Source organism: Crinia signifera, chromosome 3, assembly GCF_055691185.1.
Source record: "Crinia signifera chromosome 3, ASM5569118v1, whole genome shotgun sequence".
Taxonomy (NCBI): Eukaryota; Metazoa; Chordata; class Amphibia; order Anura; family Myobatrachidae; genus Crinia; species Crinia signifera.
The window spans coordinates 335,191,589-335,216,587 of record NC_139219.1 but is presented as its reverse complement, the minus strand read 5'-3'; the positions used below and the strand labels follow the sequence as shown (position 1 = coordinate 335,216,587).

At 42.1% G+C, this 24,999-nt stretch overlaps 64 non-coding genes across 64 annotated transcripts; all 64 read right to left on the bottom strand.

Moving 5' to 3' along the window:
• Positions 1–302: 302 nt before the first annotated feature.
• Positions 303–375, bottom strand: TRNAV-UAC (transfer RNA valine (anticodon UAC)). The gene has a single exon. It is a non-coding gene; the product is annotated as a tRNA-Val (tRNA).
• Positions 376–739: 364 nt separating this feature from the next.
• On the bottom strand, positions 740–812 carry TRNAV-CAC (transfer RNA valine (anticodon CAC)). The gene has a single exon. It is a non-coding gene; the product is annotated as a tRNA-Val (tRNA).
• A 963-nt stretch (positions 813–1,775) lies between these two features.
• On the bottom strand, positions 1,776–1,848 carry TRNAV-UAC (transfer RNA valine (anticodon UAC)). The gene has a single exon. It is a non-coding gene; the product is annotated as a tRNA-Val (tRNA).
• A 253-nt stretch (positions 1,849–2,101) lies between these two features.
• On the bottom strand, positions 2,102–2,174 carry TRNAV-AAC (transfer RNA valine (anticodon AAC)). The gene has a single exon. It is a non-coding gene; the product is annotated as a tRNA-Val (tRNA).
• Positions 2,175–2,264: 90 nt separating this feature from the next.
• TRNAV-CAC (transfer RNA valine (anticodon CAC)) lies at positions 2,265–2,337 on the bottom strand. The gene has a single exon. It is a non-coding gene; the product is annotated as a tRNA-Val (tRNA).
• A 253-nt stretch (positions 2,338–2,590) lies between these two features.
• TRNAV-CAC (transfer RNA valine (anticodon CAC)) lies at positions 2,591–2,663 on the bottom strand. The gene has a single exon. It is a non-coding gene; the product is annotated as a tRNA-Val (tRNA).
• Positions 2,664–3,138: 475 nt separating this feature from the next.
• On the bottom strand, positions 3,139–3,211 carry TRNAV-CAC (transfer RNA valine (anticodon CAC)). The gene has a single exon. It is a non-coding gene; the product is annotated as a tRNA-Val (tRNA).
• Positions 3,212–3,301: 90 nt separating this feature from the next.
• TRNAV-UAC (transfer RNA valine (anticodon UAC)) lies at positions 3,302–3,374 on the bottom strand. The gene has a single exon. It is a non-coding gene; the product is annotated as a tRNA-Val (tRNA).
• Positions 3,375–3,464: 90 nt separating this feature from the next.
• Positions 3,465–3,537, bottom strand: TRNAV-CAC (transfer RNA valine (anticodon CAC)). Its single transcript has one exon. It is a non-coding gene; the product is annotated as a tRNA-Val (tRNA).
• A 1,074-nt stretch (positions 3,538–4,611) lies between these two features.
• TRNAV-CAC (transfer RNA valine (anticodon CAC)) lies at positions 4,612–4,684 on the bottom strand. Its single transcript has one exon. It is a non-coding gene; the product is annotated as a tRNA-Val (tRNA).
• A 90-nt stretch (positions 4,685–4,774) lies between these two features.
• Positions 4,775–4,847, bottom strand: TRNAV-UAC (transfer RNA valine (anticodon UAC)). The gene has a single exon. It is a non-coding gene; the product is annotated as a tRNA-Val (tRNA).
• A 689-nt stretch (positions 4,848–5,536) lies between these two features.
• TRNAV-AAC (transfer RNA valine (anticodon AAC)) lies at positions 5,537–5,609 on the bottom strand. The gene has a single exon. It is a non-coding gene; the product is annotated as a tRNA-Val (tRNA).
• Positions 5,610–5,699: 90 nt separating this feature from the next.
• On the bottom strand, positions 5,700–5,772 carry TRNAV-UAC (transfer RNA valine (anticodon UAC)). The gene has a single exon. It is a non-coding gene; the product is annotated as a tRNA-Val (tRNA).
• A 90-nt stretch (positions 5,773–5,862) lies between these two features.
• On the bottom strand, positions 5,863–5,935 carry TRNAV-UAC (transfer RNA valine (anticodon UAC)). The gene has a single exon. It is a non-coding gene; the product is annotated as a tRNA-Val (tRNA).
• Positions 5,936–6,887: 952 nt separating this feature from the next.
• Positions 6,888–6,960, bottom strand: TRNAV-AAC (transfer RNA valine (anticodon AAC)). The gene has a single exon. It is a non-coding gene; the product is annotated as a tRNA-Val (tRNA).
• Positions 6,961–7,213: 253 nt separating this feature from the next.
• Positions 7,214–7,286, bottom strand: TRNAV-UAC (transfer RNA valine (anticodon UAC)). Its single transcript has one exon. It is a non-coding gene; the product is annotated as a tRNA-Val (tRNA).
• A 253-nt stretch (positions 7,287–7,539) lies between these two features.
• On the bottom strand, positions 7,540–7,612 carry TRNAV-UAC (transfer RNA valine (anticodon UAC)). The gene has a single exon. It is a non-coding gene; the product is annotated as a tRNA-Val (tRNA).
• Positions 7,613–7,702: 90 nt separating this feature from the next.
• Positions 7,703–7,775, bottom strand: TRNAV-CAC (transfer RNA valine (anticodon CAC)). Its single transcript has one exon. It is a non-coding gene; the product is annotated as a tRNA-Val (tRNA).
• A 90-nt stretch (positions 7,776–7,865) lies between these two features.
• On the bottom strand, positions 7,866–7,938 carry TRNAV-UAC (transfer RNA valine (anticodon UAC)). The gene has a single exon. It is a non-coding gene; the product is annotated as a tRNA-Val (tRNA).
• A 364-nt stretch (positions 7,939–8,302) lies between these two features.
• On the bottom strand, positions 8,303–8,375 carry TRNAV-GAC (transfer RNA valine (anticodon GAC)). Its single transcript has one exon. It is a non-coding gene; the product is annotated as a tRNA-Val (tRNA).
• A 475-nt stretch (positions 8,376–8,850) lies between these two features.
• Positions 8,851–8,923, bottom strand: TRNAV-AAC (transfer RNA valine (anticodon AAC)). Its single transcript has one exon. It is a non-coding gene; the product is annotated as a tRNA-Val (tRNA).
• Positions 8,924–9,561: 638 nt separating this feature from the next.
• TRNAV-UAC (transfer RNA valine (anticodon UAC)) lies at positions 9,562–9,634 on the bottom strand. The gene has a single exon. It is a non-coding gene; the product is annotated as a tRNA-Val (tRNA).
• A 90-nt stretch (positions 9,635–9,724) lies between these two features.
• On the bottom strand, positions 9,725–9,797 carry TRNAV-CAC (transfer RNA valine (anticodon CAC)). Its single transcript has one exon. It is a non-coding gene; the product is annotated as a tRNA-Val (tRNA).
• Positions 9,798–9,887: 90 nt separating this feature from the next.
• TRNAV-UAC (transfer RNA valine (anticodon UAC)) lies at positions 9,888–9,960 on the bottom strand. Its single transcript has one exon. It is a non-coding gene; the product is annotated as a tRNA-Val (tRNA).
• A 527-nt stretch (positions 9,961–10,487) lies between these two features.
• On the bottom strand, positions 10,488–10,560 carry TRNAV-UAC (transfer RNA valine (anticodon UAC)). The gene has a single exon. It is a non-coding gene; the product is annotated as a tRNA-Val (tRNA).
• Positions 10,561–10,813: 253 nt separating this feature from the next.
• TRNAV-AAC (transfer RNA valine (anticodon AAC)) lies at positions 10,814–10,886 on the bottom strand. The gene has a single exon. It is a non-coding gene; the product is annotated as a tRNA-Val (tRNA).
• Positions 10,887–10,976: 90 nt separating this feature from the next.
• TRNAV-UAC (transfer RNA valine (anticodon UAC)) lies at positions 10,977–11,049 on the bottom strand. Its single transcript has one exon. It is a non-coding gene; the product is annotated as a tRNA-Val (tRNA).
• Positions 11,050–11,302: 253 nt separating this feature from the next.
• TRNAV-UAC (transfer RNA valine (anticodon UAC)) lies at positions 11,303–11,375 on the bottom strand. Its single transcript has one exon. It is a non-coding gene; the product is annotated as a tRNA-Val (tRNA).
• A 527-nt stretch (positions 11,376–11,902) lies between these two features.
• Positions 11,903–11,975, bottom strand: TRNAV-UAC (transfer RNA valine (anticodon UAC)). The gene has a single exon. It is a non-coding gene; the product is annotated as a tRNA-Val (tRNA).
• A 253-nt stretch (positions 11,976–12,228) lies between these two features.
• Positions 12,229–12,301, bottom strand: TRNAV-AAC (transfer RNA valine (anticodon AAC)). Its single transcript has one exon. It is a non-coding gene; the product is annotated as a tRNA-Val (tRNA).
• A 90-nt stretch (positions 12,302–12,391) lies between these two features.
• TRNAV-CAC (transfer RNA valine (anticodon CAC)) lies at positions 12,392–12,464 on the bottom strand. The gene has a single exon. It is a non-coding gene; the product is annotated as a tRNA-Val (tRNA).
• A 90-nt stretch (positions 12,465–12,554) lies between these two features.
• Positions 12,555–12,627, bottom strand: TRNAV-UAC (transfer RNA valine (anticodon UAC)). The gene has a single exon. It is a non-coding gene; the product is annotated as a tRNA-Val (tRNA).
• A 253-nt stretch (positions 12,628–12,880) lies between these two features.
• Positions 12,881–12,953, bottom strand: TRNAV-UAC (transfer RNA valine (anticodon UAC)). Its single transcript has one exon. It is a non-coding gene; the product is annotated as a tRNA-Val (tRNA).
• Positions 12,954–13,043: 90 nt separating this feature from the next.
• On the bottom strand, positions 13,044–13,116 carry TRNAV-UAC (transfer RNA valine (anticodon UAC)). The gene has a single exon. It is a non-coding gene; the product is annotated as a tRNA-Val (tRNA).
• A 527-nt stretch (positions 13,117–13,643) lies between these two features.
• TRNAV-UAC (transfer RNA valine (anticodon UAC)) lies at positions 13,644–13,716 on the bottom strand. Its single transcript has one exon. It is a non-coding gene; the product is annotated as a tRNA-Val (tRNA).
• Positions 13,717–14,080: 364 nt separating this feature from the next.
• On the bottom strand, positions 14,081–14,153 carry TRNAV-UAC (transfer RNA valine (anticodon UAC)). Its single transcript has one exon. It is a non-coding gene; the product is annotated as a tRNA-Val (tRNA).
• A 90-nt stretch (positions 14,154–14,243) lies between these two features.
• On the bottom strand, positions 14,244–14,316 carry TRNAV-UAC (transfer RNA valine (anticodon UAC)). The gene has a single exon. It is a non-coding gene; the product is annotated as a tRNA-Val (tRNA).
• A 90-nt stretch (positions 14,317–14,406) lies between these two features.
• Positions 14,407–14,479, bottom strand: TRNAV-CAC (transfer RNA valine (anticodon CAC)). Its single transcript has one exon. It is a non-coding gene; the product is annotated as a tRNA-Val (tRNA).
• A 90-nt stretch (positions 14,480–14,569) lies between these two features.
• On the bottom strand, positions 14,570–14,642 carry TRNAV-AAC (transfer RNA valine (anticodon AAC)). Its single transcript has one exon. It is a non-coding gene; the product is annotated as a tRNA-Val (tRNA).
• Positions 14,643–15,169: 527 nt separating this feature from the next.
• Positions 15,170–15,242, bottom strand: TRNAV-AAC (transfer RNA valine (anticodon AAC)). The gene has a single exon. It is a non-coding gene; the product is annotated as a tRNA-Val (tRNA).
• A 201-nt stretch (positions 15,243–15,443) lies between these two features.
• Positions 15,444–15,516, bottom strand: TRNAV-CAC (transfer RNA valine (anticodon CAC)). Its single transcript has one exon. It is a non-coding gene; the product is annotated as a tRNA-Val (tRNA).
• Positions 15,517–16,042: 526 nt separating this feature from the next.
• TRNAV-UAC (transfer RNA valine (anticodon UAC)) lies at positions 16,043–16,115 on the bottom strand. The gene has a single exon. It is a non-coding gene; the product is annotated as a tRNA-Val (tRNA).
• A 253-nt stretch (positions 16,116–16,368) lies between these two features.
• TRNAV-UAC (transfer RNA valine (anticodon UAC)) lies at positions 16,369–16,441 on the bottom strand. Its single transcript has one exon. It is a non-coding gene; the product is annotated as a tRNA-Val (tRNA).
• A 350-nt stretch (positions 16,442–16,791) lies between these two features.
• TRNAV-GAC (transfer RNA valine (anticodon GAC)) lies at positions 16,792–16,864 on the bottom strand. The gene has a single exon. It is a non-coding gene; the product is annotated as a tRNA-Val (tRNA).
• A 475-nt stretch (positions 16,865–17,339) lies between these two features.
• On the bottom strand, positions 17,340–17,412 carry TRNAV-UAC (transfer RNA valine (anticodon UAC)). Its single transcript has one exon. It is a non-coding gene; the product is annotated as a tRNA-Val (tRNA).
• Positions 17,413–17,776: 364 nt separating this feature from the next.
• Positions 17,777–17,849, bottom strand: TRNAV-UAC (transfer RNA valine (anticodon UAC)). Its single transcript has one exon. It is a non-coding gene; the product is annotated as a tRNA-Val (tRNA).
• A 90-nt stretch (positions 17,850–17,939) lies between these two features.
• On the bottom strand, positions 17,940–18,012 carry TRNAV-UAC (transfer RNA valine (anticodon UAC)). The gene has a single exon. It is a non-coding gene; the product is annotated as a tRNA-Val (tRNA).
• Positions 18,013–18,102: 90 nt separating this feature from the next.
• Positions 18,103–18,175, bottom strand: TRNAV-CAC (transfer RNA valine (anticodon CAC)). Its single transcript has one exon. It is a non-coding gene; the product is annotated as a tRNA-Val (tRNA).
• Positions 18,176–18,265: 90 nt separating this feature from the next.
• TRNAV-AAC (transfer RNA valine (anticodon AAC)) lies at positions 18,266–18,338 on the bottom strand. Its single transcript has one exon. It is a non-coding gene; the product is annotated as a tRNA-Val (tRNA).
• A 527-nt stretch (positions 18,339–18,865) lies between these two features.
• Positions 18,866–18,938, bottom strand: TRNAV-AAC (transfer RNA valine (anticodon AAC)). The gene has a single exon. It is a non-coding gene; the product is annotated as a tRNA-Val (tRNA).
• A 201-nt stretch (positions 18,939–19,139) lies between these two features.
• TRNAV-CAC (transfer RNA valine (anticodon CAC)) lies at positions 19,140–19,212 on the bottom strand. The gene has a single exon. It is a non-coding gene; the product is annotated as a tRNA-Val (tRNA).
• An 852-nt stretch (positions 19,213–20,064) lies between these two features.
• TRNAV-UAC (transfer RNA valine (anticodon UAC)) lies at positions 20,065–20,137 on the bottom strand. Its single transcript has one exon. It is a non-coding gene; the product is annotated as a tRNA-Val (tRNA).
• Positions 20,138–21,104: 967 nt separating this feature from the next.
• On the bottom strand, positions 21,105–21,177 carry TRNAV-GAC (transfer RNA valine (anticodon GAC)). Its single transcript has one exon. It is a non-coding gene; the product is annotated as a tRNA-Val (tRNA).
• Positions 21,178–21,652: 475 nt separating this feature from the next.
• Positions 21,653–21,725, bottom strand: TRNAV-AAC (transfer RNA valine (anticodon AAC)). Its single transcript has one exon. It is a non-coding gene; the product is annotated as a tRNA-Val (tRNA).
• Positions 21,726–22,089: 364 nt separating this feature from the next.
• TRNAV-UAC (transfer RNA valine (anticodon UAC)) lies at positions 22,090–22,162 on the bottom strand. The gene has a single exon. It is a non-coding gene; the product is annotated as a tRNA-Val (tRNA).
• Positions 22,163–22,660: 498 nt separating this feature from the next.
• TRNAV-UAC (transfer RNA valine (anticodon UAC)) lies at positions 22,661–22,733 on the bottom strand. The gene has a single exon. It is a non-coding gene; the product is annotated as a tRNA-Val (tRNA).
• Positions 22,734–22,823: 90 nt separating this feature from the next.
• TRNAV-CAC (transfer RNA valine (anticodon CAC)) lies at positions 22,824–22,896 on the bottom strand. The gene has a single exon. It is a non-coding gene; the product is annotated as a tRNA-Val (tRNA).
• Positions 22,897–23,309: 413 nt separating this feature from the next.
• On the bottom strand, positions 23,310–23,382 carry TRNAV-AAC (transfer RNA valine (anticodon AAC)). The gene has a single exon. It is a non-coding gene; the product is annotated as a tRNA-Val (tRNA).
• Positions 23,383–23,472: 90 nt separating this feature from the next.
• TRNAV-CAC (transfer RNA valine (anticodon CAC)) lies at positions 23,473–23,545 on the bottom strand. Its single transcript has one exon. It is a non-coding gene; the product is annotated as a tRNA-Val (tRNA).
• A 201-nt stretch (positions 23,546–23,746) lies between these two features.
• TRNAV-UAC (transfer RNA valine (anticodon UAC)) lies at positions 23,747–23,819 on the bottom strand. The gene has a single exon. It is a non-coding gene; the product is annotated as a tRNA-Val (tRNA).
• Positions 23,820–24,183: 364 nt separating this feature from the next.
• On the bottom strand, positions 24,184–24,256 carry TRNAV-UAC (transfer RNA valine (anticodon UAC)). Its single transcript has one exon. It is a non-coding gene; the product is annotated as a tRNA-Val (tRNA).
• A 90-nt stretch (positions 24,257–24,346) lies between these two features.
• TRNAV-UAC (transfer RNA valine (anticodon UAC)) lies at positions 24,347–24,419 on the bottom strand. Its single transcript has one exon. It is a non-coding gene; the product is annotated as a tRNA-Val (tRNA).
• Positions 24,420–24,509: 90 nt separating this feature from the next.
• Positions 24,510–24,582, bottom strand: TRNAV-CAC (transfer RNA valine (anticodon CAC)). Its single transcript has one exon. It is a non-coding gene; the product is annotated as a tRNA-Val (tRNA).
• A 90-nt stretch (positions 24,583–24,672) lies between these two features.
• On the bottom strand, positions 24,673–24,745 carry TRNAV-AAC (transfer RNA valine (anticodon AAC)). The gene has a single exon. It is a non-coding gene; the product is annotated as a tRNA-Val (tRNA).
• Between the last annotated feature and the right edge of the window lie 254 nt (positions 24,746–24,999).

Below are 24,999 nucleotides of genomic sequence, written 5' to 3'. Positions count from 1 at the left end.
GGACCTTTCACGTGTAAGGCGAACGTGATAACCACTACACTACAGAAACTTCTCAGAAACTATACAAGACACCAACCAATTTAGGAGTCACTTTCATAAAATAGAACCATTGAAGAAAAATGCTTAGGTTAAAAGCACTTGTTTCGGCCCAGTTTCGAACTGGGGACCTTTCGCGTGTAAGGCGAACGTGATAACCACTACACTACAGAAACTTTCCAGAAACTATACTGGACACCAACCAATGTAGGAGTCACTTTCATAAAATAGAGCCATTGAAGAAAAATGCTTAGGTTAAAAACACTTGTTTCTGCCCAGTTTCGAACTGGGGACCTTTCGCGTGTAAGGCGAACGTGATAACCACTACACTACAGAAACATCTTAGAAATAAAGCAAGACACCATACAATGTAGGAGGCACTTTCTAAAAAAAGAGCCATTGCATGAAAATGCTTAGCTAAAAATCCATTGTTTCTGCCCAGTTTCGAACTGGAGACCTTTCGCGTGTTAGGCGAACGTGATAACCACTACACTACAGAAACCTCTCGGAAACTATACCAGACACCAACCAATGTAGGAGGAACTTTCTAAAAACAGAGTCATTGAAGAAAAATGCTTAGGTTAAAAACACTTGTTTCTGCCCAGTTTCTACCGTCTTAGAAACTAAGCCAGACACCATCCAATGTAGGTGGCACTGTCTAAAAAAAGGGCCATTGCATTAAAATGCTTAGCTAAAAATCCATTGTTTCTGCCCAGTTTCGAACTGGGGACCTTTCGCGTGTGAGGCGAACGTGATAACCACTACACTACAGAAACTTCTCGGCAACTATACCAAACACCAACCAATGTAGGAGGCACTTTCTAAAAACAGAGTCATTGAAGAAAAATGCTTAGGTTAAAAACACTTGTTGCTGCCCAGTTTCTAACGTTTTAGAAACTAAGCCAGACACCATCCAATGTAGGAGGCACTGTCTAAAAAAAGAGCCACTGCATGAAAATGCTTAGCTAAAAATCCATTGTTTCTGCCCAGTTTCAAACTGGGGACATTTCGCGTGTGAGGCGAACGTGATAACCACTACACTACAAAAACTTCCCAGAAACTATGCTAGACACCAACCAATGTAGGAGTCACTTTCATAAAATAGAACAATTGAAGAAAAATGCTTAGGTTAAAAAAACTTGTTTCTGCACAGTTTCGAACTGGGGACCTTTTGCGTGTAAGGCGAACGTGATAACCACTAAACTACAAAAACGTCTTAGAAACTACGCCAGACACCATCCAATGTAGGAGGCACTTTCTAAAAAAAGAGCCATTGCATGAAAATGCTTAGCTAAAAATCCATTGTTTCTGGCAGTTTCGAACTGGGGACCTTTCGCGTGTTAGGTGAATGGGATAACCACTACACTACAGAAACTTATCGGAAACTATACCAGACACCAACCAATGTAGGAGGCACTTTCTAAAAACAGAGTCATTGAAGAAAAATGCTTAGGTTAAAAACACTTGTTTCTGCCCAGTTTCTACCGTCTTAGAAACTAAGCCAGACACCATCCAATGTAGGAAGCACTGTCTAAAAAAAAGGCCATTGCATTAAAATGCTTAGCTAAAAATCCATTGTTTCTGCCCAGTTTCAAACTGGGGACCTTTCGCGTGTTAGGCGAACGTGATAACCACTACACTACAGAAACTTCTCGGAAACTACACCAGACACCAACCAATGTAGGAGGCACTTTCTAAAAACAGAGTCATTGAAGAAAAATGCTTAGGTTAAAAACACTTGTTTCTGCCCAGTTTCGAACTGGGGACCTTTCGCGTGTAAGGCGAAAGTGATAACCACTACACTACAGAAACATCTTAGAAACTAAGCCAGATACCATCCAATGTAGGAGGCACTTTCTAAAAAAAGAGCCATTGCATGAAAATGCTTAGCTAAAAATCCATTGTTTCTGCCAAGTTTCGAACTGGGGACCTTTCGTGTGTGAGGAGAACGTGATAACCACTACACTACAGAATCTTCTCGGAAACTATACTAGACACCAACCAATGTAAGAGGCACTGTCTAAAAAAAGGGCCATTGCATTAAAATGCTTAGCTAAAAATCCATTGTTTCTGCCCAGTTTCGAACTGGGGACCTTTCGCGTGTTAGGCGAACGTGATAACCACTACACTACAGAAACTTCTCGGAAACTATACAAGACACCATCCAATGTAGGAGGTACTGTCTAAAAAAAGAGCAATTGCATGAAAATGCTTAGCTAAAAATCCATTGTTTCTGCCCAGTTTCGAACTGGGGACCTTTCGCGTGTGAGGCGAACGTGATAACCACTACACTACAGAAACTTCCCAGAAACTATACTAGACACCAACCAATGTAGGAGTCACTTTCATAAAATAGAGCCATTGAAGAAAAATGCTTAGGTTAAAAAAACTTGTTTCTGCCCAGTTTCGAACTGGGGACCTTTTGTGTGTAAGGCGAACGTGATAACCACTACACTACAGAAACATCTTAGAAACAAAGCAAGACACCATACAATGTAGGAGGCACTTTCTAAAAAAAGAGCCATTGCATGAAAATGCTTAGCTAAAAATCCATTGTTTCTGCCCAGTTTCGAACTGGGGACCTTTCGCGTGTGAGGCGAACGTGATAACCACTACACTACAGAAACTTCTCAGAAACTATGCAAGACACCAACCAATGTAGGAGTCACTTTCTAAAAACAGAGTCATTGAAGAAAAATGCTTAGGTTAAAAACACTTGTTTCTGCCCAGTTTCTACCGTCTTAGAAACTAAGCCAGACACCATCCAATGTAGGAGGCACTGTCTAAAAAAAGGGCCATTGCATTAAAATGCTTAGCTAAAAATCCATTGTTTCTGCCCAGTTTCGAACAGGGGACCTTTCGCGTGTTAGGCGAACGTGATAACCACTACACTACAGAAACTTCTCGGAAACTATACCAGACACAAACCAATGTAGGAGGCACTTTCTAAAAACAGAGTCATTGAAGAAAAATACTTAGGTTAAAAACACTTGTTTCTGCCCAGTTTCTCCCGTTTTAGAAACTAAGCCAGACACCATCCAATGTAGGAGGCACTGTCTAAAAAAAGAGCCATTGCATGAAAATGCTTAGCTAAAAATCCATTGTTTCTGCCCAGTTTCGAACTGGGGACCTTTCGCGTGTGAGGCGAACGTGATAACCACTACACTACAGAAACTACCCAGAAACTTTACTAGACACCAACCAATTTAGGAGTCACTTTCATAAAATAGAGCCATTGAAGAAAAATGCTTAGGTTAAAAAAACTTGTTTCTGCCCAGTTTCGAACTGGGGACCTTTCGCGTGTAAGGCGAACGTGATAACCACTACACTACAGAAACATCTTAGAAACAAAGCCAGACATGATACAATGTAGGAGGCACTTTCTAATAAAAGAGCCATTGCATGAAAATGCTTAGCTAAAAATCCATTGTTTCTGCCCAGTTTCGAACTGGGGACATTTCGCGTGTGAGGCGAACATGATAACCACTACACTACAGAAACTTCTCAGAAACTATACACGACACCAACCAATGTAGGAGTCACTTTCATAAAATAGAGCCATTGAAGAAAAATGCTTAGGTTAAAAACACTTGTTTTTGCCCAGTTTCGAACTGGGGACCTTTTGCGTGTAAGGCAAACGTGATAACCACTACACTACAGAAACGTCTTAGAAACTACGCCAGACACCATCCAATGTAGGAGGCACTTTCTAAAAAAAGAGCCATTGCATGAAAATGCTTAGCTAAAAATCCATTGTTTCTGGCAGTTTCGAACTGGGGACCTTTCGCGTGTTAGGTGAATGGGATAACCACTACACTACAGAAACTTCTCGGAAACTATACCAGACACCAACCAATGTAGGAGGCACTTTCTAAAAACAGAGTCATTGAAGAAAAATGCTTAGGTTAAAAACACTTGTTTCTGCCCAGTTTCTACTGTCTTAGAAACTAAGCCAGACACCATCCAATGTAGGAGGCACTGTCTAAAAAAAGGGCCATTGCATTAAAATGCTTAGCTAAAAATCCATTGTTTCTGCCCAGTTTCGAACTGGGGACCTTTCGCGTGTTAGGCGAACGTGATAACAACTACACTACAGAAACTTCTCGGAAACTATACCAGACACCAACCAATGTAGGAGGAACTTTCTAAAAACAGAGTCATTGAAGAAAAATGCTTAGGTTAAAAACACTTGTTTCTGCCCAGTTTCTACCGTCTTAGAAACTAAGCCAGACACCATCCAATGTAGGAGGCACTGTCTAAAAAAAGGGCCATTGCATTAAAATGCTTAGCTAAAAATCCATTGTTTCTGCCCAGTTTCGAACAGGGGACCTTTCGCGTGTTAGGCGAACGTGATAACCACTACACTACAGAAACTTCTCGGAAACTATACCAGACACAAACCAATGTAGGAGGCACTTTCTAAAAACAGAGTCATTGAAGAAAAATACTTAGGTTAAAAACACTTGTTTCTGCCCAGTTTCTACCGTTTTAGAAACTAAGCCAGACACCATCCAATGTAGGAGGCACTGTCTAAAAAAAGAGCCATTGCATGAAAATGCTTAGCTAAAAATCCATTGTTTCTGCCCAGTTTCGAACTGGGGACCTTTCGCGTGTGAGGCGAACGTGATAACCACTACACTACAGAAACTACCCAGAAACTTTACTAGACACCAACCAATTTAGGAGTCACTTTCATAAAATAGAGCCATTGAAGAAAAATGCTTAGGTTAAAAAAACTTGTTTCTGCCCAGTTTCGAACTGGGGACCTTTCGCGTGTAAGGCGAACGTGATAACCACTACACTACAGAAACATCTTAGAAACAAAGCCAGACATGATACAATGTAGGAGGCACTTTCTAATAAAAGAGCCATTGCATGAAAATGCTTAGCTAAAAATCCATTGTTTCTGCCCAGTTTCGAACTGGGGACATTTCGCGTGTGAGGCGAACATGATAACAACTACACTACAGAAACTTCTCAGAAACTATACACGACACCAACCAATGTAGGAGTCACTTTCATAAAATAGAGCCATTGAAGAAAAATGCTTAGGTTAAAAACACTTGTTTTTGCCCAGTTTCGAACTGGGGACCTTTTGCGTGTAAGGCGAACGTGATAACCACTACACTACAGAAACGTCTTAGAAACTACGCCAGACACCATCCAATGTAGGAGGCACTTTCTAAAAAAAGAGCCATTGCATGAAAATGCTTAGCTAAAAATCCATTGTTTCTGGCAGTTTCGAACTGGGGACCTTTCGCGTGTTAGGTGAATGGGATAACCACTACACTACAGAAACTTCTCGGAAACTATACCAGACACCAACCAATGTAGGAGGCACTTTCTAAAAACAGAGTCATTGAAGAAAAATGCTTAGGTTAAAAACACTTGTTTCTGCCCAGTTTCTACTGTCTTAGAAACTAAGCCAGACACCATCCAATGTAGGAGGCACTGTCAAAAAAAAGGGCCATTGCATTAAAATGCTTAGCTAAAAATCCATTGTTTCTGCCCAGTTTTGAACTGGGGACCTTTCGCGTGTTAGGCGAACGTGATAACCACTACACTACAGAAACTTCTCAGAAACTATACCAGACACCAACCAATGTAGGAGGCACTTTCTAAAAACAGAGTCATTGAAGTAAAATGCTTAGGTTAAAAACACTTGTTTCTGCCCAGTTTCGAACTGGGGACCTTTCGCGTGTAAGGCGAAAGTGATAACCACTACACTACAGAAACGTCTTAGAAACTAAGCCAGACACCATCCAATGTATGAGGCACTTTCTAAAAAAAGAGCCATTGCATGAAAATGCTTAGCTAAAAATCCATTGTTTCTGCCCAGTTTCGAACTGGGGACCTTTCGCGTGTAAGGCGAACGTGATAACCACTACACTACAGAAACGTCTTAGAAACTAAGCCAGACACCATCCAATGTAGGAGGCACTTTCTAAAAACAGAGTCATTGAAGAAAAATGCTTAGGTTAAAAACACTGGTACTTGTGAGTTATCCGGGCGTCCGATTTTTTGATTGTATGCCTTAAGTTAAGGCATACAATCAGATGCGATGCGATGCGATATCGCATCGCATCGCATCGCATGCGACCATCGGATGCGATGACCCGATTTTTCCATAGGAATCAATGTTAAAATGATTCCTATGGAAAAAGGGGTCCTTTTCATACCCCTACTATCCAAGTGGGCATGGAGTTGGATATAAACCTGTGGCGAGCGTAGCGAGCCACCGAGCCCGAAGCGTGGCGAGCGAAGCGAGCCCCGCGAGGGGACGGTATTCCGTGTCCCCTCGCGGGGCTCGCTACGCTCGCCACGCTTCGGGCTCGGTGGCTCGCTACGCTCGCCACAGGTTTATATCCAACTCCATGCCCACTTGGATAGTAGGGGTATGAAAAGGACCCTTTTTCCCATTGAATTCCATGTTAAAATGGACTCAGTCCATTTTAACATTGATTCCTATGGAAAAATCGGGTCATCGCATCGCATCGCATCGCATCCGATGGTCGCATGCGATGCGATGCGATGTCCCGATCCGACCCGATTTCAAAATCGGACGCCCGGATAACTCACAAGTACCAAAACACTTGTTTCTGCCCAGTTTCTACCATCTTAGAAACTAAGCCAGACACCATCCAATGTAGGAGGCACTGTCTAAAAAAATGCTTAGCTAAAAATCCATTGTTTCTGTCCAGTTTCGAACTGGGGACCTTTCGTGTGTGAGGCGAACGTGATAACCACTACACTACAGAAAATTCCCAGAAACTATACTAGACACCAACCAATGTAGGAGTCACTTTCATAAAATAGAGCCATTGAAGAAAAATGCTTAGCTAAAAATCCATTGTTTCTGCCCAGTTTCGAACTGGGGACCTTTCGCGTGTTAGGCGAAAGTGATAACCACTACACTACAGAAACTTCTCGGAAATTATACCAGACACCAACCAATGTAGGAGGCACTTTCTAAAAAAAGAGCCATTGCATGAAAATGCTTAGCTAAAAATCCATTGTTTCTGCCCAGTTTCGAACTGGGGACCTTTCACGTGTGAGGCGAACGTGATAACCACTAAACTACAGAAACTTCTCAGAAACTATACTAGACACCAACGAATGTAGGAGTCACTTTCATAAAATAGAGCCATTGAAGAAAAATGCTTAGGTTAAAAAAACTTGTTTCTGCCCAGTTTCGAACTGGGGACCTTTCGCGTGTAAGGCGAACGTGATAACCACTACACTACAGAAACGTCTTAGAAACTAAGCCAGACACCATCCAATGTAGGAGGCACTGTCTAAAAAAAGGGCCATTGCATTAAAATGCTTAGCTAAAAATCCATTGTTTCTGCCCAGTTTCGAACTGGGGACCTTTCGCGTGTTAAGCGAACATGATAACCACTACACTACAGAAACTTCTCGGAAACTATACCAGACACCAACCAATGTAGGAGGCACTTTCTAAAAACAGAGTCATTGAAGAAAAATGCTTAGGTTAAAAACACTTGTTTCTGCCCAGTTTCGAACTGAGGACCTTTCGCGTGTAAGGCGAACGTGATAACCACTACACTACAGAAACGTCTTAGAAACTAAGCCAGACACCATCCAATGTAGGAGGCACTTTCTAAAAAAAGAGCCATTGCATGAAAATGCTTAGCTAAAAATCCATTGTTTCTGCCCAGTTTCGAACTGGGGACCTTTCGCGTGTGAGGCGAACGTGATAACCACTACACTACAGAAACTTCTCAGAAACTATACTAGACACCAACCAATGTAGGAGGCACTTTCATAAAATAGAGCCATTGAAGAAAAATGCTTCGGTTAAAAACACTTGTTTCTGCCCAGTTTCGAACTGGGGACCTTTCGCGTGTAAGGCGAACGTGATAACCACTACACTACAGAAACGTCTTAGAAACTACACCAGACACCATCCAATGTAGGAGGCACTTTCTAAAAAAAGAGCCATTGCATGAAAATGCTTAGCTAAAAATCCATTGTTTCTGCCCAGTTTCGAACTGGGGACCTTTCGCGTGTTAGGTGAATGTGATAACCACTACACAACAGAAACTTCTCGGAAACTATACCAGACACAAACCAATGTAGGAGGCACTTTCTAAAAACAGAGTCATTGAAGAAAAATGCTTAGGTTAAAAACACTTGTTTCTGCCCAGTTTCTACCGTCTTAGAAACTAAGCCAGACACCATCCAATGTAGCAGGCACTGTCTAAAAAAAGGGCCATTGCATTAAAATGCTTAGCTAAAAATCCATTGTTTCTGCCCAGTTTCGAACTGGGGACCTTTCGCGTGTCAGGCGAACGTGATAACCACTACACTACAGAAACTTCTCGGAAACTATACCAGACACCAACCAATGTAGGAGGCACTTTCTAAAAACAGAGTCATTAAGGAAAAATGCTTATGTTAAAAACACTTGTTTCTGCCCAGTTTCTACCGTCTTAGAAACTAAGCCAGACACCATCCAATGTAGGAGGCACTGTCTAAAAAAAGGGCCATTGCATTAAAATGCTTAGCTAAAAATCCATTGTTTCTGCCCAGTTTCGAACTGTGGACCTTTCGCGTATTAGGCGAACGTGATAACCACTACACTACAGAAACTTCTCGGAAACTATACCAGACACAAACCAATGTAGGAGGCACTTTCTAAAAACAGAGTCATTGAAGAAAAATGCTTAGGTTAAAAACACTTGTTTCTGCCCAGTTTCTACCGTCTTAGAAACTAAGCCAGACACCATCCAATGTAGGTGGCACTGTCTAAAAAAAGGGCCATTGCATTAAAATGCTTAGCTAAAAATCCATTGTTTCTGCCCAGTTTCGAACTGGGGACCTTTCGCGTGTTAGGCGAACGTGATAACCACTACACTACAGAAACTTCTCGGAAACTATACCAGACACCAACCAATGTAGGAGGCACTTTCTAAAAACAGAGTAATTGAAGAAAAATGCTTGGGTTAAAAACACTTGTTTCTGCCCAGTTTCTACCGTTTTCGAAACTAAGCCAGACAACATCCAATGTAGGAGGCACTTTCTAAAAAAAGAGCCATTGCATGAAAATGCTTAGCTAAAAATCCATTGTTTCTGCCCAGTTTCGAACTGGGGACCTTTCGCGTGTTAGGTGAATGGGATAACCACTACACTACAGAAACTTCCCGGAAACTATACCAGACACCAACCAATGTAGGAGGCACTTTCTAAAAACAGAGTCATTGAAGAAAAATGCTTAGGTTAAAAACACTTGTTTCTGCCCAGTTTCTACTGTCTTAGAAACTAAGCCAGACACCATCCAATGTAGGAGGCACTGTCTAAAAAAAGGGCCATTGCATTAAAATGCTTAGCTAAAAATCCATTGTTTCTGCCCAGTTTCGTACTGGGGACCTTTCGCGTGTTAGGCGAACGTGATAACCACTACACTACAGAAACTTCTCGGAAACTATACCAGACACCAACCAATGTAGGAGGCACTTTCTAAAAACAGAGTCATTGAAGTAAAATGCTTAGGTTAAAAACACTTGTTTCTGCCCAGTTTCGAACTGGGGACCTTTCGCGTGTAAGGCGAACGTGATAACCACTACACTACAGAAACATCTTAGAAACAAAGCCAGACACCATACAATGTAGGAGGCACTTTCTAAAAAAAGAGCCATTGCATGAAAATGCTTAGCTAAAAATCCATTGTTTCTGCCCAGTTTCGAACTGGGGACCTTTCGCGTGTGAGGCGAACGTGATAACCACTACACTACAGAAACTTCTCAGAAACTGTACAAGACACCAACCAATGGAGGAGTCACTTTCATAAAATAGAGCCATTGAAGAAAAATGCTTAGGTTAAAAACACTTGTTTCTGCCCAGTTTCGAACTGGGGACCTTTCGCGTGTAAGGCGAACGTGATAACCACTACACTACAGAAACGTCTTAGAAACTATGCCAGACACCATCCAATGTAGGAGGCACTTTCTAAAAAAAGAGCCATTGCATGAAAATGCTTAGCTAAAAATCCATTGTTTCTGCCCAGTTTCGAACTGATGACCTTTCGCGTGTTAGGTGAATGTGATAACCACTACACTACAGAAACTTCTCGGAAACTATACCAGACACCAACCAATGTAGGAGGCACTTTCTAAAAACAGAGTCATTGAAGAAAAAAGCTTAGGTTAAAAACACTTGTTTCTGCCCAGTTTCTACCGTCTTAGAAACTAAGCCAGACACCATCCAATGTAGGAGGCACTTTCTAAAAAAAGAGCCATTGCATGAAAATGCTTAGCTAAAAATCCATTGTTTCTGCCCAGTTTCGAACTGGTGACCTTTCGCGTGTTAGGTGAATGTGATAACCACTACACTACAGAAACTTCTCGGAAACTATACCAGACACCAACCAATGTAGGAGGCACTTTCTAAAAACAGAGTCATTGAAGAAAAATGCTTAGGTTAAAAACACTTGTTTCTGCCCAGTTTCGAACTGGGGACCTTTCGCATGTAAGGCGAACGTGATAACCACTACACTACAGAAACGTCTTAGAAACTACGCCAGACACCATCCAATGTAGGAGGCACTTTCTAAAAAAAGAGCCATTGCATGAAAATGCTTAGCTAAAAATCCATTGTTTCTGCCCAGTTTCGAACTGGTGACCTTTCGCGTGTTAGGTGAATGTGATAACCACTACACTACAGAAACTTCTCGGAAACTATACCAGACACCAACCAATGTAGGAGGCACTTTCTAAAAACAGAGTCATTGAAGAAAAATGCTTAGGTTAAAAACACTTGTTTCTGCCCAGTTTCGAACTGGGGACCTTTCGCGTGTTAGGCGAAAGTGATAACCACTACACTACAGAAACGTCTTAGAAACTAAGCCAGACACCATCCAATGTATGAGGCACTTTCTAAAAAAAGAGCCATTGCATGAAAATGCTTAGCTAAAAATCCATTGTTTCTGCCCAGTTTCGAACTGGGGACCTTTCGCGTGTAAGGCGAACGTGATAACCACTACACTACAGAAACATCTTAGAAACAAAGCCAGACACCATACAATGTAGGAGGCACTTTCTAAAAAAAGAGCCATTGCATGAAAATGCTTAGCTAAAAATCCATTGTTTCTGCCCAGTTTGGAACTGGGGACCTTTCGCGTGTAAGGCGAACGTGATAACCACTACACTACAGAAACTTCTCAGAAACTGTACAAGACACCAACCAATGTAGGAGTCACTTTCATAAAATAGAGCCATTGAAGAAAAATGCTTAGGTTAAAAACACTTGTTTCTGCCCAGTTTCGAACTGGGGACCTTTCGCGTGTAAGGCGAACGTGATAACCACTACACTACAGAAACGTCTTAGAAACTACGCCAGACACCATCCAATGTAGGAGGCACTTTCTAAAAAAAGAGCCATTGCATGAAAATGCTTAGCTAAAAATCCATTGTTTCTGCCCAGTTTCGAACTGATGACCTTTCGCGTGTTAGGTGAATGTGATAACCACTACACTACAGAAACTTCTCGGAAACTATACCAGACACCAACCAATGTAGGAGGCACTTTCTAAAAACAGAGTCATTGAAGAAAAAAGCTTAGGTTAAAAACACTTGTTTCTGCCCAGTTTCTTCCGTCTTAGAAACTAAGCCAGACACCATCCAATGTAGGAGGCACTTTCTAAAAAAAGAGCCATTGCATGAAAATGCTTAGCTAAAAATCCATTGTTTCTGCCCAGTTTCGAACTGGTGACCTTTCGCGTGTTAGGTGAATGTGATAACCACTACACTACAGAAACTTCTCGGAAACTATACCAGACACCAACCAATGTAGGAGGCACTTTCTAAAAACAGAGTCATTGAAGAAAAATGCTTAGGTTAAAAACACTTGTTTCTGCCCAGTTTCGAACTGGGGACCTTTCGCATGTAAGGCGAACGTGATAACCACTACACTACAGAAACGTCTTAGAAACTACGCCAGACACCATCCAATGTAGGAGGCACTTTCTAAAAAAAGAGCCATTGCATGAAAATGCTTAGCTAAAAATCCATTGTTTCTGCCCAGTTTCGAACTGGTGACCTTTCGCGTGTTAGGTGAATGTGATAACCACTACATTACAGAAACTTCTCGGAAACTATACCAGACACCAACCAATGTAGGAGGCACTTTCTAAAAACAGAGTCATTGAAGAAAAATGCTTAGGTTAAAAACACTTGTTTCTGCCCAGTTTCGAACTGGGGACCTTTCGCGTGTTAGGCGAAAGTGATAACCACTACACTACAGAAACGTCTTAGAAACTAAGCCAGACACCATCCAATGTAGGAGGCACTTTCTAAAAAAAGAGCCATTGCATGAAAATGCTTAGCTAAAAATCCAATGTTTCTGCCCAGTTTCGAACTGGGGACCTTTCGCGTGTGAGGCGAACGTGATAACCACTACACTACAGAAACTTCCCAGAAACTATACTAGACACCAACCAATGTAGGAGTCACTTTCATAAAATAGAGCCATTGAAGAAAATTGCTTAGGTTAAAAAAACTTGTTTCTGCCCAGTTTCGAACTGGGGACCTTTCGCGTGTAAGGCAAACGTGATAACCACTACACTACAGAAACATCTTAGAAACAAAGCCAGACACTATACAATGTAGGAGGCACTTTCTAAAAAAAGAGCCATTGCATGAAAATGCTTAACTAAAAATCCATTGTTTCTGCCCAGTTTCGAACTGGGGAACTTTCGCGTGTGAGGCGAACGTGATAACCACTTCACTACAGAAACTTCTCAGAAACTATACTAGACACCAACCAATGTAGGAGGCACTGTCTAAAAAAAGGGCCATTGCATTAAAATGCTTAGCTAAAAATCCATTGTTTCTGCCCAGTTTCGAACTGAGGACCTTTCGCGTGTAAGGCGAACGTGATAACCACTACACTACAGAAACATCTTAGAAACTAAGCCAGACACCATCCAATGTAGGAGGCACTTTCTAAAAAAAGAGCCATTGCATGAAAATGCTTAGCTAAAAACCCATTGTTTCTGCCCAGTTTCGAACTGAGGACCTTTCGCGTGTAAGGCGAACGTGATAACCACTACACTACAGAAACGTCTTAGAAACTACGCCAGACACCATCCAATGTAGGAGGCACTTTCTAAAAAAAGAGCCATTGCATGAAAATGCTTAGCTAAAAATCCATTGTTTCTGCCCAGTTTCGAACTGGGGACCTTTCGCGTGTTAGGTGAATGTGATAACCACTACACTACAGAAACTTCTCGGAAACTATACCAGACACCAACCAATGTAGGAGGCACTTTCTAAAAACAAAGTCATTGAAGAAAAATGCTTAGGTTAAAAACACTTGTTTCTGCCCAGTTTCTACCGTATTAGAAACTAAGCCAGACACCATCCAATGTAGGAGGCACTGTCTAAAAAAAGGGCCATTGCATTAAAATGCTTAGCTAAAAATCCATTGTTTCTGCCCAGTTTCAAACTGGGGACCTTTCGTGTGTTAGGCGAACGTGATAACCACTACACTACAGAAACTTCTCGGAAACTACACCAGACACCAACCAATGTAGGAGGCACTTTCTAAAAACAGAGTCATTGAAGAAAAATGCTTAGGTTAAAAACACTTGTTTCTGCCCAGTTTCGAACTGAGGACCTTTCGCGTGTAAGGCGAACGTGATAACCACTACACTACAGAAACTTCTCGGAAACTATACCAGACACCAACCAATGTAGGAGGCACTTTCTAAAAACAAAGTCATTGAAGAAAAATGCTTAGGTTAAAAACACTTGTTTCTGCCCAGTTTCTACCGTATTAGAAACTAAGCCAGACACCATCCAATGTAGGAGGCACTTTCTAAAAAAAGGGCCATTGCATTAAAATGCTTAGCTAAAAATCCATTGTTTCTGCCCAGTTTCGAACTGGGGACCTTTCGCGTGTTAGGCGAACGTGATAACAACTACACTACAGAAACTTCTCGGAAACTATACCAGACACCAACCAATGTAGGAGGCACTTTCTAAAAACAGAGTCATTGAAGTAAAATGCTTAGGTTAAAAACACTTGTTTCTGCCCAGTTTCGAACTGGGGACCTTTCGCGTGTAAGGCGAAAGTGATAACCACTACACTACAGAAACGTCTTAGAAACTAAGCCAGACACCATCCAATGTATGAGGCACTTTCTAAAAAAAGAGCCATTGCATGAAAATGCTTAGCTAAAAATCCATTGTTTCTGCCCAGTTTCGAACTGGGGACCTTTCGCGTGTAAGGCGAACGTGATAACCACTACACTACAGAAACATCTTAGAAACAAAGCCAGACACCATCCAATGTAGGAGGCACTTTCTAAAAAAAGAGCCATTGCATGAAAATGCTTAGCTAAAAATCCATTGTTTCTGCCCAGTTTCGAACTGGGGACCTTTCGCGTGTGAGGCGAACGTGATAACCACTACACTACAGAAACTTCTCAGAAACTATACTAGACACCAACCAATGTAGGAGGCACTGTCTAAAAAAAGGGCCATTGCATTAAAATGCTTAGCTAAAAATCCATTGTTTCTGCCCAGTTTCGAACTGGGGACCTTTCGCGTGTTAGGCGAATGTGATAACCACTACACTACAGAAACTTCTCAGAAACTATACAAGACACCAACCAATGTAGGAGTCACTTTCATAAAATAGAGCCATTGAAGAAAAATGCTTAGGTTAAAAACACTTGTTTCTGTCCAGTTTCTACCGTTTTCGAAACTAAGCCAGACACCATCCAATGTAGGAGGCACTTTCTAAAAAAAGAGCCATTGCATGAAAATGCTTAGCTAAAAATCCATTGTTTCTGCCAAGTTTCGAACTGGGGACCTTTCACGTGTGAGGCGAACGTGATAACCACTACACTACAGAAACTTCCCAGAAACTATACTAGACACCAACCAATGTAGGAGTCACTTTCATAAAATAGAGCCATTGAAGAAAAATGCTTAGGTTAAAAAAACTTGTTTTTGCCCAGTTTCGAACTGGGGACCTTTCGCGTGTAAGGCAAACGTGATAACCACTACACTACAGAAACATCTTAGAAACAAAGCCAGACACCATACAATGTAGGAGGCACTTTCTAAAAAAAGAGCCATTGCATGAAAATGCTTAGCTAAAAATCCATTGTTTCTGCCCAGTTTCGAACTGGGGACCTTTCGCGTGTTAGGCGAACGTGATAACCACTACACTACAGAAACTTCTCGGAAACTATACCAGACACCAACCAATGTAGGAGGAACTTTCTAAAAACAGAGTCATTGAAGAAAAATGCTTAGGTTAAAAACACTTGTTTCTGCCCAGTTTCTACCGTCTTAGAAACTAAGCCAGACACCATCCAATGTAGGTGGCACTGTCTAAAAAAAGGGCCATTGCATTAAAATGCTTAGCTAAAAATCCATTGTTTCTGCCCAGTTTCGAACTGGGGACCTTTCGCGTGTGAGGCGAACGTGATAACCACTACACTACAGAAACTTCTCGGCAACTATACCAAACACCAACCAATGTAGGAGGCACTTTCTAAAAACAGAGTAATTGAAGAAAAATGCTTGGGTTAAAAACACTTGTTTCTGCCCAGTTTCTACCGTTTTCGAAACTAAGCCAGACAACATCCAATGTAGGAGGCACTTTCTAAAAAAAGAGCCATTGCATGAAAATGCTTAGCTAAAAATCCATGGTTTCTGCCCAGTTTCGAACTGGGGACCTTTTGCGTGTGAGGCGAACGTGATAACCACTACACTACAGAAACTTCCCAGAAACTATACTAGACACCAACCAATGTACGAGTCACTTTCATAAAATAGAGCCATTGAAGAAAAATGCTTAGGTTAAAAAAACTTATTTTTGCCTAGTTTGAACTGGGGACCTTTCGCATGTAAGGCGAACGTGATAACCACTACACTACAGAAACATCTTAGAAACAAAGCCAGACACCATACAATGTAGGAGGCACTTTCTAAAAAAAGAGCCATTGCATGAAAATGCTTAGCTAAAAATCCATTGTTTTTGCCCAGTTTCGAACTGGGGACCTTTCACGTGTAAGGCGAACGTGATAACCACTACACTACAAAAACTTCTCAGAAACTATACAAGACACCAACCAATGTAGGAGTCACTTTCATAAAATAGAACCATTGAAGAAAAATGCTTAGGTTAAAAGCACTTGTTTCGGCCCAGTTTCGAACTGGGGACCTTTCGCGTGTAAGGCGAACGTGATAACCACTACAGTACAGAAACTTTCCAGAAATTATACTGGACACCAACCAATGTAGGAGTCACTTTCATAAAATAGAGCCATTGAAGAAAAATGCTTAGGTTAAAAACACTTGTTTCTGCCCAGTTTCGAACTGGGGACCTTTCGCGTGTAAGGCGAACGTGATAACCACTACACTACAGAAACATCTTAGAAATAAAGCAAGACACCATACAATGTAGGAGGCACTTTCTAAAAACAGAGTCATTGAAGAAAAAACACTTGTTTCTGCCCAGTTTCGAACTGGGGACCTTTCGCGTGTTAGGTGAATGTGATAACCACTACACTACAGAAACTTCTCGGAAACTATACCAGACACAAACCAATGTAGGAGGCACTTTCTAAAAACAGAGTCATTGAAGAAAAATGCTTAGGTTAAAAACACTTGTTTCTGCCCAGTTTCTACCGTCTTAGAAACTAAGCCAGACACCATCCAATGTAGCAGGCACTGTCTAAAAAAAGGGCCATTGCATTAAAATGCTTAGCTAAAAATCCATTGTTTCTGCCCAGTTTCGAACTGGGGACCTTTCGCGTGTCAGGCGAACGTGATAACCACTACACTACAGAAACTTCTCGGAAACTATACCAGACACCAACCAATGTAGGAGGCACTTTCTAAAAACAGAGTCATTGAAGAAAAATGCTTAGGTTAAAAACACTTGTTTCTGCCCAGTTTCTACCGTCTTAGAAACTAAGCCAGACACCATCCAATGTAGGAGGCACTGTCTAAAAAAAGGGCCATTGCATTAAAATGCTTAGCTAAAAATCCATTGTTTCTGCCCAGTTTCGAACTGTGGACCTTTCGCGTATTAGGCGAACGTGATAACCACTACACTACAGAAACTTCTCGGAAACTATACCAGACACAAACCAATGTAGGAGGCACTTTCTAAAAACAGAGTCATTGAAGAAAAATGCTTAGGTTAAAAACACTTGTTTCTGCCCAGTTTCTACCGTCTTAGAAACTAAGCCAGACACCATCCAATGTAGGTGGCACTGTCTAAAAAAAGGGCCATTGCATTAAAATGCTTAGCTAAAAATCCATTGTTTCTGCCCAGTTTCGAACTGGGGACCTTTCGCGTGTAAGGCGAACGTGATAACCACTACACTACAGAAACTTCTCGGAAACTATACCAGACACCAACCAATGTAGGAGGCACTTTCTAAAAACAAAGTCATTGAAGAAAAATGCTTAGGTTAAAAACACTTGTTTCTGCCCAGTTTCTACCGTATTAGAAACTAAGCCAGACACCATCCAATGTAGGAGGCACTTTCTAAAAAAAGGGCCATTGCATTAAAATGCTTAGCTAAAAATCCATTGTTTCTGCCCAGTTTCGAACTGGGGACCTTTCGCGTGTTAGGCGAACGTGATAACAACTACACTACAGAAACTTCTCGACAACTATACCAGACACCAACCAATGTAGGAGGCACTTTCTAAAAACAGAGTCATTGAAGTAAAATGCTTAGGTTAAAAACACTTGTTTCTGCCCAGTTTCGAACTGGGGACCTTTCGCGTGTAAGGCGAAAGTGATAACCACTACACTACAGAAACGTCTTAGAAACTAAGCCAGACACCATCCAATGTATGAGGCACTTTCTAAAAAAAGAGCCATTGCATGAAAATGCTTAGCTAAAAATCCATTGTTTCTGCCCAGTTTCGAACTGGGGACCTTTCGCGTGTAAGGCGAACGTGATAACCACTACACTACAGAAACATCTTAGAAACAAAGCCAGACACCATCCAATGTAGGAGGCACTTTCTAAAAAAAGAGCCATTGCATGAAAATGCTTAGCTAAAAATCCATTGTTTCTGCCCAGTTTCGAACTGGGGACCTTTCGCGTGTGAGGCGAACGTGATAACCACTACACTACAGAAACTTCTCAGAAACTATACTAGACACCAACCAATGTAGGAGGCACTGTCTAAAAAAAGGGCCATTGCATTAAAATGCTTAGCTAAAAATCCATTGTTTCTGCCCAGTTTCGAACTGGGGACCTTTCGCGTGTTAGGCGAATGTGATAACCACTACACTACAGAAACTTCTCAGAAACTATACAAGACACCAACCAATGTAGGAGTCACTTTCATAAAATAGAGCCATTGAAGAAAAATGCTTAGGTTAAAAACACTTGTTTCTGTCCAGTTTCTACCGTTTTCGAAACTAAGCCAGACACCATCCAATGTAGGAGGCACTTTCTAAAAAAAGAGCCATTGCATGAAAATGCTTAGCTAAAAATCCATTGTTTCTGCCAAGTTTCGAACTGGGGACCTTTCACGTGTGAGGCGAACGTGATAACCACTACACTACAGAAACTTCCCAGAAACTATACTAGACACCAACCAATGTAGGAGTCACTTTCATAAAATAGAGCCATTGAAGAAAAATGCTTAGGTTAAAAAAACTTGTTTTTGCCCAGTTTCGAACTGGGGACCTTTCGCGTGTAAGGCAAACGTGATAACCACTACACTACAGAAACATCTTAGAAACAAAGCCAGACACCATACAATGTAGGAGGCACTTTCTAAAAAAAGAGCCATTGCATGAAAATGCTTAGCTAAAAATCCATTGTTTCTGCCCAGTTTCGAACTGGGGACCTTTCGCGTGTTAGGCGAACGTGATAACCACTACACTACAGAAACTTCTCGGAAACTATACCAGACACCAACCAATGTAGGAGGAACTTTCTAAAAACAGAGTCATTGAAGAAAAATGCTTAGGTTAAAAACACTTGTTTCTGCCCAGTTTCTACCGTCTTAGAAACTAAGCCAGACACCATCCAATGTAGGTGGCACTGTCTAAAAAAAGGGCCATTGCATTAAAATGCTTAGCTAAAAATCCATTGTTTCTGCCCAGTTTCGAACTGGGGACCTTTCGCGTGTGAGGCGAACGTGATAACCACTACACTACAGAAACTTCTCGGCAACTATACCAAACACCAACCAATGTAGGAGGCACTTTCTAAAAACAGAGTAATTGAAGAAAAATGCTTGGGTTAAAAACACTTGTTTCTGCCCAGTTTCTACCGTTTTCGAAACTAAGCCAGACAACATCCAATGTAGGAGGCACTTTCTAAAAAAAGAGCCATTGCATGAAAATGCTTAGCTAAAAATCCATGGTTTCTGCCCAGTTTCGAACTGGGGACCTTTTGCGTGTGAGGCGAACGTGATAACCACTACACTACAGAGACTTCCCAGAAACTATACTAGACACCAACCAATGTAGGAGTCACTTTCATAAAATAGAGCCATTGAAGAAAAATGCTTAGGTTAAAAAAACTTATTTTTGCCTAGTTTGAACTGGGGACCTTTCGCATGTAAGGCGAACGTGATAACCACTACACTACAGAAACATCTTAGAAACAAAGCCAGACACCATACAATGTAGGAGGCACTTTCTAAAAAAAGAGCCATTGCATGAAAATGCTTAGCTAAAAATCCATTGTTTTTGCCCAGTTTCGAACTGGGGACCTTTCACGTGTAAGGCGAACGTGATAACCACTACACTACAGAAACTTCTCAGAAACTATACAAGACACCAACCAATGTAGGAGTCACTTTCATAAAATAGAACCATTGAAGAAAAATGCTTAGGTTAAAAGCACTTGTTTCGGCCCAGTTTCGAACTGGGGACCTTTCGCGTGTAAGGCGAACGTGATAACCACTACACTACAGAAACTTTCCAGAAATTATACTGGACACCAACCAATGTAGGAGTCACTTTCATAAAATAGAGCCATTGAAGAAAAATGCTTAGGTTAAAAACACTTGTTTCTGCCCAGTTTCGAACTGGGGACCTTTCGCGTGTAAGGCGAACGTGATAACCACTACACTACAGAAACATCTTAGAAATAAAGCAAGACACCATACAATGTAGGAGGCACTTTCTAAAAACAGAGTCATTGAAGAAAAAACACTTGTTTCTGCCCAGTTTCGAACTGGGGACCTTTCGCGTGTTAGGTGAATGTGATAACCACTACACTACAGAAACTTCTCGGAAACTATACCAGACACAAACCAATGTAGGAGGCACTTTCTAAAAACAGAGTCATTGAAGAAAAATGGGTACTTGTGAGTTATCTGGACGCCCGATTTTTTGATTGTATGCCTTAAGTTAAGGCATACAATCAGATACGATGCGATGCGATATCGCATCGCATCGCATCGCATCGCATGCGACCATCGGATGCGATGACCCGATTTTTCCATAGGAATCAATGTTAAAATGATTCCTATGGAAAAAGGGGTCCTTTTCATACCCCTACTATCCAAGTGGGCATGGAGTTGGATATAAACCTGTGGCGAGCGTAGCGAGCCACCGAGCCCGAAGCGTGGCGAGCGAAGCGAGCCCCGCGAGGGGACGGTATTCCGTGTCCCCTCGCGGGGCTCGCTACGCTCGCCACGCTTCGGGCTCGGTGGCTCGCTACGCTCGCCACAGGTTTATATCCAACTCCATGCCCACTTGGATAGTAGGGGTATGAAAAGGACCCCTTTTTCCCATTGAATTCCATGTTAAAATGGACTCAGTCCATTTTAACATTGATTCCTATGGAAAAATCGGGTCATCGCATCGCATCGCATCGCATCGCATCCGATGGTCGCATGCGATGCGATGCGATGTGCCCGATCCGACCCGATTTTGAAATCGGGCGTCCGGATAACTCACAAGTACCGAAAAATGCTTAGGTTAAAAACACTTGTTTCTGCCCAGTTTCTACCGTCTTAGAAACTAAGCCAGACACCATCCAATGTAGCAGGCACTGTCTAAAAAAAGGGCCATTGCATTAAAATGCTTAGCTAAAAATCCATTGTTTCTGCCCAGTTTCGAACTGGGGACCTTTCGCGTGTCAGGCGAACGTGATAACCACTACACTACAGAAACTTCTCGGAAACTATACCAGACACCAACCAATGTAGGAGGCACTTTCTAAAAACAGAGTCATTGAAGAAAAATGCTTAGGTTAAAAACACTTGTTTCTGCCCAGTTTCTACCGTCTTAGAAACTAAGCCAGACACCATCCAATGTAGGAGGCACTGTCTAAAAAAAGGGCCATTGCATTAAAATGCTTAGCTAAAAATCCATTGTTTCTGCCCAGTTTCGAACTGTGGACCTTTCGCGTATTAGGCGAACGTGATAACCACTACACTACAGAAACTTCTCGGAAACTATACCAGACACAAACCAATGTAGGAGGCACTTTCTAAAAACAGAGTCATTGAAGAAAAATGCTTAGGTTAAAAACACTTGTTTCTGCCCAGTTTCTACCGTCTTAGAAACTAAGCCAGACACCATCCAATGTAGGTGGCACTGTCTAAAAAAAGGGCCATTGCATTAAAATGCTTAGCTAAAAATCCATTGTTTCTGCCCAGTTTCGAACTGGGGACCTTTCGCGTGTTAGGCGAACGTGATAACCACTACACTACAGAAACTTCTCGGAAACTATACCAGACACCAACCAATGTAGGAGGCACTTTCTAAAAACAGAGTAATTGAAGAAAAATGCTTGGGTTAAAAACACTTGTTTCTGCCCAGTTTCTACCGTTTTCGAAACTAAGCCAGACAACATCCAATGTAGGAGGCACTTTCTAAAAAAAGAGCCATTGCATGAAAATGCTTAGCTAAAAATCCATTGTTTCTGCCCAGTTTCGAACTGGGGACCTTTCGCGTGTTAGGTGAATGGGATAACCACTACACTACAGAAACTTCCCGGAAACTATACCAGACACCAACCAATGTAGGAGGCACTTTCTAAAAACAGAGTCATTGAAGTAAAATGCTTAGGTTAAAAACACTTGTTTCTGCCCAGTTTCGAACTGGGGACCTTTCGCGTGTAAGGCGAAAGTGATAACCACTACACTACAGAAACGTCTTAGAAACTAAGCCAGACACCATCCAATGTACAGATGGAGCTGGCCTTATTATTGCTGGCGGAGCGCCAGGACCGTGTCCCTGGCGATCCGCCAGCAATCTGGCGCTCTGGCTGAATGAGACGCTCGTGCGTCTCCCACGCACGAGCGTCTCAATAGCCGGGCGGCGAGGCGGCGCGGCGGGTGCAGTCCTGCCCGTCTCCAGCTTCAGGGAGACGGGCAGGGCTGCGGAGGGCTGCGGGGGGCTGCGGGGGGGCGGTGTGGACCGGCGGGGACCCGTGGAAGCCGGCGGGGACCCGGGCAAAAGCACCGTCGGAACGGGACGCGCGTGCACCTCGTGCACGCGCGTCCCCTTCCGACATACAGATGGCGAGGGGCGGGGGATGGCGGGTGGCGAGTCCTCCGCCATCCCCAGCAAAGACAAGCCCGGCGCCATCTGTATGAGGCACTTTCTAAAAAAAGAGCCATTGCATGAAAATGCTTAGCTAAAAATCCATTGTTTCTGCCCAGTTTCGAACTGGGGACCTTTCGCGTGTAAGGCGAACGTGATAACCACTACACTACAGAAACATCTTAGAAACAAAGCCAGACACCATACAATGTAGGAGGCACTTTCTAAAAAAAGAGCCATTGCATGAAAATGCTTAGCTAAAAATCCATTGTTTCTGCCCAGTTTCGAACTGGGGACCTTTCGCGTGTGAGGCGAACGTGATAACCACTACACTACAGAAACTTCTCAGAAACTGTACAAGACACCAACCAATGGAGGAGTCACTTTCATAAAATAGAGCCATTGAAGAAAAATGCTTAGGTTAAAAACACTTGTTTCTGCCCAGTTTCGAACTGGGGACCTTTCGCTAAGGCGAACGTGATAACCACTACACTACAGAAACGTCTTAGAAACTACGCCAGACACCATCCAATGTAGGAGGCACTTTCTAAAAAAAGAGCCATTGCATGAAAATGCTTAGCTAAAAATCCATTGTTTCTGCCCAGTTTCGAACTGATGACCTTTCGCGTGTTAGGTGAATGTGATAACCACTACACTACAGAAACTTCTCGGAAACTATACCAGACACCAACCAATGTAGGAGGCACTTTCTAAAAACAGAGTCATTGAAGAAAAATGCTTAGGTTAAAAACACTTGTTTCTGCCCAGTTTCGAACTGGGGACCTTTCGCGTGTTAGGCGAAAGTGATAACCACTACACTACAGAAACGTCTTAGAAACTAAGCCAGACACCATCCAATGTAGGAGGCACTTTCTAAAAAAAGAGCCATTGCATGAAAATGCTTAGCTAAAAATCCAATGTTTCTGCCCAGTTTCGAACTGGGGACCTTTCGCGTGTGAGGCGAACGTGATAACCACTACACTACAGAAACTTCCCAGAAACTATACTAGACACCAACCAATGTAGGAGTCACTTTCATAAAATAGAGCCATTGAAGAAAATTGCTTAGGTTAAAAAAACTTGTTTCTGCCCAGTTTCTACCGTCTTAGAAACTAAGCCAGACACCATCCAATGTAGGTGGCACTGTCTAAAAAAAGGGCCATTGCATTAAAATGCTTAGCTAAAAATCCATTGTTTCTGCCCAGTTTCGAACTGGGGACCTTTCGCGTGTAAGGCGAACGTGATAACCACTACACTACAGAAACTTCTCGGAAACTATACCAGACACCAACCAATGTAGGAGGCACTTTCTAAAAACAAAGTCATTGAAGAAAAATGCTTAGGTTAAAAACACTTGTTTCTGCCCAGTTTCTACCGTATTAGAAACTAAGCCAGACACCATCCAATGTAGGAGGCACTTTCTAAAAAAAGGGCCATTGCATTAAAATGCTTAGCTAAAAATCCATTGTTTCTGCCCAGTTTCGAACTGGGGACCTTTCGCGTGTTAGGCGAACGTGATAACAACTACACTACAGAAACTTCTCGGAAACTATACCAGACACCAACCAATGTAGGAGGCACTTTCTAAAAACAGAGTCATTGAAGTAAAATGCTTAGGTTAAAAACACTTGTTTCTGCCCAGTTTCGAACTGGGGACCTTTCGCGTGTAAGGCGAAAGTGATAACCACTACACTACAGAAACGTCTTAGAAACTAAGCCAGACACCATCCAATGTATGAGGCACTTTCTAAAAAAAGAGCCATTGCATGAAAATGCTTAGCTAAAAATCCATTGTTTCTGCCCAGTTTCGAACTGGGGACCTTTCGCGTGTAAGGCGAACGTGATAACCACTACACTACAGAAACATCTTAGAAACAAAGCCAGACACCATCCAATGTAGGAGGCACTTTCTAAAAAAAGAGCCATTGCATGAAAATGCTTAGCTAAAAATCCATTGTTTCTGCCCAGTTTCGAACTGGGGACCTTTCGCGTGTGAGGCGAACGTGATAACCACTACACTACAGAAACTTCTCAGAAACTATACTAGACACCAACCAATGTAGGAGGCACTGTCTAAAAAAAGGGCCATTGCATTAAAATGCTTAGCTAAAAATCCATTGTTTCTGCCCAGTTTCGAACTGGGGACCTTTCGCGTGTTAGGCGAATGTGATAACCACTACACTACAGAAACTTCTCAGAAACTATACAAGACACCAACCAATGTAGGAGTCACTTTCATAAAATAGAGCCATTGAAGAAAAATGCTTAGGTTAAAAACACTTGTTTCTGTCCAGTTTCTACCGTTTTCGAAACTAAGCCAGACACCATCCAATGTAGGAGGCACTTTCTAAAAAAAGAGCCATTGCATGAAAATGCTTAGCTAAAAATCCATTGTTTCTGCCAAGTTTCGAACTGGGGACCTTTCACGTGTGAGGCGAACGTGAT